Below are 6,339 nucleotides of genomic sequence, written 5' to 3'. Positions count from 1 at the left end.
TCGAGTAATAAGGGAGTAATCGAATGAAAATTAAAAGAATTAAATGTTATACAATTATTTTGGGTTCAAAGTAAATAGCATAATCTGGGAAAGATATAAGATTATAAATGGCACTGATATCTAACAAAAAGAACCACATTTATAAAAGTAACTAAGAAGTGTAAGTAGATAGGCATCTGTGCGATATTCGATATACCACTAAACACAATTGAAAATATAGAAATTCGACAAATTAAATGAGATCGAGCCATCTCACCCGAAATTACTACATACGTGTATCATGGTTTTTGGACATGGAAGTCGCATGGGGACCAGTATAGCTGACTATCGGTCAACATTCGTTGATAATTAAGCTGCAATGACTAAGATCAAGACTACACTCGTGTAAACAGTTGCATTGACATATACAGTTCATATTTTAACGGGAAAAACGCGACATGTAACGCGGTCCGTATGAAATTGGTCATCCAACGATATTTGTCTGAGTGAAAAAATAAATATTAGTTGCAATGTTTATTATAGATTTCAGGATTATTGGAGTATTTACATACACACCATGTTCGTAAGTACGAGGTCGACATTGCACGAGATTCTCTTTCGACAATGATGTCTAATCCGTAAAAGTGATTGACCCAAAAAAAATTTTGTGGAACTTTAAGGCTAATGGAAGTGAAGAATATTGGCCACATTTTTGTAGAATTTTCCATTTGGAAGAAGGCGAATTTTCTTTCTGGGAAGCTTTTACGGTTGAATGAAAACGCACGTATTTTCCTTCCGACGAGAGTCCTTTTAAAGGAGGGACTTATTTTGCGCTAAATTCGCCGCGAGAGCGTATCACGCCTACAAAAAGGAGCAATTTCGAACGAGGTTTACTTTCGTAAGCAGATATAAATAGAATAAACAAGGAAATTTATGTTATAAAATTTAGCTCGCATCACACCTACTTTCCATCCAGTCGCACTTATAAAATAAAACTGTATTGGGAAACAGATTAAGTTTCTTTCCTTAAAAATCTGAAATAAAAAGAATTCTCAATTGTATCGAAAGGATAAGTTGTTTACGTGAAGCATAGTCGCGAACCTCTCGTGAGAGTAGAATTTCTTTATCTTACCATTTTTATTGCAGCATAATCTTATATTGAGAAACAATATGAAGTCTGATGAAAACTAACAATTTGTAATTTGTTGTGATACTGTGATACAAGATAGTGCTCCCTTTTTTACGTAAACACTCATTACGGAAAAGAGAATTGTTCGTAAAAGATAAGATAGAAAATTCAATTTCTCAGGGATCTTAAGTGAATTTAATAATATGTGATGAACACACTGTATTTTATGCATATAAGAAGACGGTAGTGAGATAAACGTGCTTTTCCTTGGAATTGCTTAACTCTTAAAATGTACAAATATTTATAGTTTACTTCTGCAAGTCATTATATTGCCAACAGATTTTTATCGGTTTTACACGACACGTGGTGCGAGATGAAAACGGAGTACAAGTCAAACAAGAAGAAATGAATTATATAACTTCAAAAATGCGGAATAACACACACGGAATAGTACACGTGACTACTAATTACCTCTTAATTACCTACCCCAAAAGGCACCAGGTGTAGATGACTTAATAGAAATTCAAACAAATTTAGAAGATATAAAAAAAGGAAAAGAAATAATGACGAAATAGATAGATTATTTGTTGAATACTTAAAACTATCAAATGAATGAAATATAATATTATTACATTATATAATAATGCATGAAGATTACTTCCTCTTCGTTATTCGACCTTCAAACTGACAATATTTCCGCCATTATCACGCTATTCGCCATTACAACAATACAATAATTAATCCATACTGAAAACAAAACACAACGAAAGTTCTCTCTTGCTCCTGCGGGTGCCAATATTTCGTTAAATCGTACGCCAGGCGTATAAGATCGTCAATTTAATGTGCTACAATAACGCAACTCAGCGACTCGTGGAGGGCCTCAACAATCTCTCTGACAAATTTCAAACAATCAGCTGTAGAATGACTAGCAATATAAATGTGCAAGCTCATTTGAGATAACGCCCGTTCGAGAGTAAAGTGAAAATTACGACACCGAGCACACGAGGACCTCAGTCTACGCAGTGCTCAAGTTCCAGCAACATCGCTCCGGAGGCAATTTCTTAATCGCGCCAAGATGGATAACTTTACGCTGTTACTTTCGTTGGCGGCGGTTTTAACAGCGATCTACTACTACGTCTTCAAGAATCTGAGCTACTTCAAAAGGAACAAGATCCTGCATAAACCCCCGGTGCCATTCTTCGGAAATATGGTACCATTTCTACTCAGAAGAAAGACGATGGTGGACACGTTGCAAGAAATCTACGACTTGAACGGCGACGCTAAGTACGTCGGTTTCTACGAGTTCACCACGCCGATCATCCTCCTGCGGGACGCGGACCTCATCAAGTCGATCACCATAAAGAACTTCACTTCGTTCACTAACCATCAAGCGATCGTTGAGAAGGATCTCGAACCGGTGCTGGGCAACATGCTGTTCACCCTGCCCGGCGAGAAGTGGAAGGACATGAGAGTCCAGCTGACGCCGACCTTCACCTCCAGCAAGATCAAGATGATGTTCATGCTGATGTCGCACGTCGCGGTGAATTTCTCTCACTACCTCGCCAACCTGCCGGAGAAGGAACGAGAACTAGAGCTGAAAGAGGTGCTCACGAAGTATACCAGTGACGTGATCGCCAGTTGCGTGTTCGGGATCAACGTGGACACCATCAAGGACCCCAAGAACCCGATTTACGTGAAGGGCAAGAAGGCCACCGATTTCAATGGGTTCGAAACCAGCATGAAGTTCATGCTGCAAAAGAACTTACCTTGGATAGCGAAGCTGTTCTCCATTACAGTGTTGGACCATGGGATCCAGGGCTATTTCACGGACACGATAAGGAACACCGTGAAGCAAAGGCTGGAGCAAGGTATCCATAGGCCGGACATGCTTCAGAATATGATAGACATGAGCAAGAACAACAAGTCCGAGAAGCCGCTGACTATGGAGGATATAGTCTGCAACGCCTTCAGCTTCTTCTTCGGCGGTTACAACTCGGTAGCCTCGCAAGCTTGCTCGATCATTCATGACCTGGTGGAGCATCCGGATATCCAGAAGAGGCTGCAGGAGGAGATCGACGAGGTGCTCGAGAACACGCAGGGCAAGGTCACCTACGACGCTATAATAAACATGGAGTACATGGACGCGGTGATGAACGAGTCGATGAGGGTGCACCCGTCGCCCATCTTCATAGACCGGAAATGCAGCAAGGACTTCGAGCTGCCGCCAGCGTTGCCAGGCGGTGAACCGGTCACCGTGAAAACTGGAACGATCTTCTGGGTGGCGGTTCACTCGATTCATCACGATCCGAGGTACTTCGAAAACCCGCATCACTTCGATCCTGAACGATTCCTCCAAGATGGCAAGAGGATCATGAATTCCGGCGCCTTTGTGCCGTTCGGGCTGGGACCGAGGATGTGTATTGGCACCAGGTTTGCGCTGACGGAGATCAAGGTACTGCTGTTCTATATTTTCGCTCGTTCCAACGCGAAGGCTTGCTCGAAGACAACTATACCGTTGGAGCTGTCGAAGGTCACGACGTTCATTAATACCGCCAGCAAAGGGTTCTGGGTAAAGATGGAACCGCGAAAGAATTGTAGTCAATTTGTCGACTGTTTGGCGAGCAATGGGATACATCAGGAATGAATTGATGCGAACCGTGAATTATGGCGACGTTACTTTTGAGATTCGTATATAAATATTATAATTAATGTTACTATTGTGTATCAATGGAGTGTAAGTATCGAAATTATGTAATATCCTGCGAATTTGTTGGAAAAATGTACTTCTGCTTGATCGAATAAATTGTTCAAATGAATAGTGAGGATAGTTGTAACATGTAATTGGATAGTTATAATATGTAAATACATGATTAATGTGAATTTTTATATTATGTACATTTTATTATTATTAAATTATATTTGGTACAGAGAATGCAACAGTTTATCGTTGTTATCACTATGTGTACGTATCAATCTCTGCTACACTGATAATATTGTGCAACATGTGCCTGTAGTATCAGCAGTTAGTGATGTAAGTTTGAATCTCATAACTGATTAATAGACAGTGTATACACATACTTCAATTAATGGTAATTTATAATTCGTAATCACCAGAAATTTAGCTTGTAGAGTAATGTTAACATTAATACATTAAGGTAATTAAACTGAAAATAATAGGAATATTAATTCATGATTATTTTAGACAGAATAAAATAAAAAATCAAGATAATTAAATGACATATCTCAATTAGTTACAACATGTAAAATGTGTTCTTTTATTAAAAATGTTTGCTTATTAGAATACAAAAAATTAATAATATTAAATCTCATATAAAAGTAATAATACTTCTCCGTAGACTCCTCATATTAATTTTATTGTTTATATTTACACAGAACTTTTAACGCAATAAAACATAAAATACATTCCAAACTATAGCAAATATAATAAATAGAAATGTTTTTGATCTTTTACATTTCTTCATAGTGCAGCCTTTCAAAGGTTAACCCTTTTCACTCGAAAAATGCTTTGATACAGCAAAATTGTAACATTTAATATTTAATATAAAGTTTTACATAATGCATTACTATGTGAAATATTAAAATCAAATTGTTTCTTAATTTATGTGTGATTTCTTGGTAAGTTAATTTTAAAAACTGTTATTTCTATCTCGTCATAAAATATTGAATATTTCTAATAAAAAACTTTGGAGTAAAAAAGGTTAAGGGTTAATTCCAATGCAATTAGGTGCATATAGCAAAGAATCTGACACTTTTATGTAATGACCGACGAAAGTACAAATTTCTTGAAAAATCTGACCCGTGGAGGAAAAGCAAATAGATAGTAAGATCCACTTTCCCTTCCAGCCTTCTGTTCACACCTCTTTCCATTAACACGACAAGACAATACACAGCAAGGATCTACCCTCGCGATCTTCAGTTCATTAATTCTGACCAAAACCCGCTCTCCCTGTGCCTCCTTCGATCGCCAGCCTACGAGCAACCACTCGAGCAACCCTTACCGGTGGCGGTGAGTGAATTACATTAGAGAGGGGGGCGGTTTTATCGGGTCAACTTGCCAGATATTTCCTAGGGCACCTAAGGGTTGTTCGCTCGGAAAAAGGGGACTTTTTTCACAACGTCGAGAGAATGTTCAAAGACAATCTGCATCTGCACAGATTGCTTTCGTTGTCTGGAAGCGAGTTCGGGATGCTGGAAGTTCGAAATATGAATTTACTTAATCAATGTTTCTATATTTAGTAGGAATTTCTTTTTTTTATTATAAGTAATCGATTTCCAGGCATTTGTTGCTTTTACATGACACGATCTGGTATCTCATTGATCTGAAAAATTTATTCTAGTTTACATAATTTTTAATTGGATACCGACAAAGGATAATTACAGCATTCACGTCATTTTTCATCACAATGAAAATGAATGCCACAGCATTCACATCCGCGAACGTATTAAACGCCAATTTCAACAACTTACAGGACTATTCGCCAACCAATAGCTTCTCGCATCCACCGCGTGTCTCGCATGAAAGTATTTTGTTTACGTTCGCTCCGTGATCCTTTGGGCAGATTATAGTCAAGGTTGATTCAAAGCAGTCGCGATCTTCAAAAGCGAAGCGAACATCGCGATTCTTGGCCCGTAATCGTCTTTGCGGCTACATCGCGATACCCTCAGACGAGTGGGTCGCCGGATATCTGGGTCAATTGCTTGAAAGCGCGTTCACCGAGGCGATTGCGTCCTGTTATTCAGGGGAAACTGATTCGTCACACGGTCGTCGTTCGCGAGGCGCTATTGGAACGGCGCTGCTCGCGGAGCCGCTTGCTCATTAAGGCAACATTCACAAGGTCGTATCGCGTCTTTGACACCGGCCGATCACGTACCGGAATACATTATACGGCTGTTATACATCGCGCAACGCCGCGCGGTACGTGCCGGTCATGTAGAGGAGCCCCGATCCATTCAGGAGATTGTAATTGAGATGGACGCGTAACAGGCGTCCATTACCGCCGTCGGAACTCGGGAAATGGTAATTCTTTTTACTCGCCCCCAATTTCAGTTTCGCCTCCTTTTTCCCCCTTTTTTCGTTTCCATCATAGCCCTCCGGTGCGGTTTACGCTGAACGATCGCGTCGGCGCGCGGCGACTTTTCAGCAGCCCAGACTTAACCCCTTGCTGTACGATTTATTTCTTAACCCCTCGCTCTACGATTTACTTCTGCGC

General features: G+C 39.8%; 1 pseudogene; it reads left to right on the top strand.

Moving 5' to 3' along the window:
• Positions 1-2,074: 2,074 nt before the first annotated feature.
• On the top strand, positions 2,075-4,185 carry LOC116428964 (cytochrome P450 9e2 pseudogene; annotated as a pseudogene).
• The last annotated feature ends 2,154 nt before the right edge of the window (positions 4,186-6,339 follow it).

Source organism: Nomia melanderi, chromosome 14 (assembly GCF_051020985.1).
Source record: "Nomia melanderi isolate GNS246 chromosome 14, iyNomMela1, whole genome shotgun sequence".
NCBI classification, from domain to species: domain Eukaryota; kingdom Metazoa; phylum Arthropoda; class Insecta; order Hymenoptera; family Halictidae; genus Nomia; species Nomia melanderi.
The sequence above is the reverse complement of the archived record's forward strand: the minus strand, read 5'-3'. Positions and strand labels throughout refer to the sequence as shown.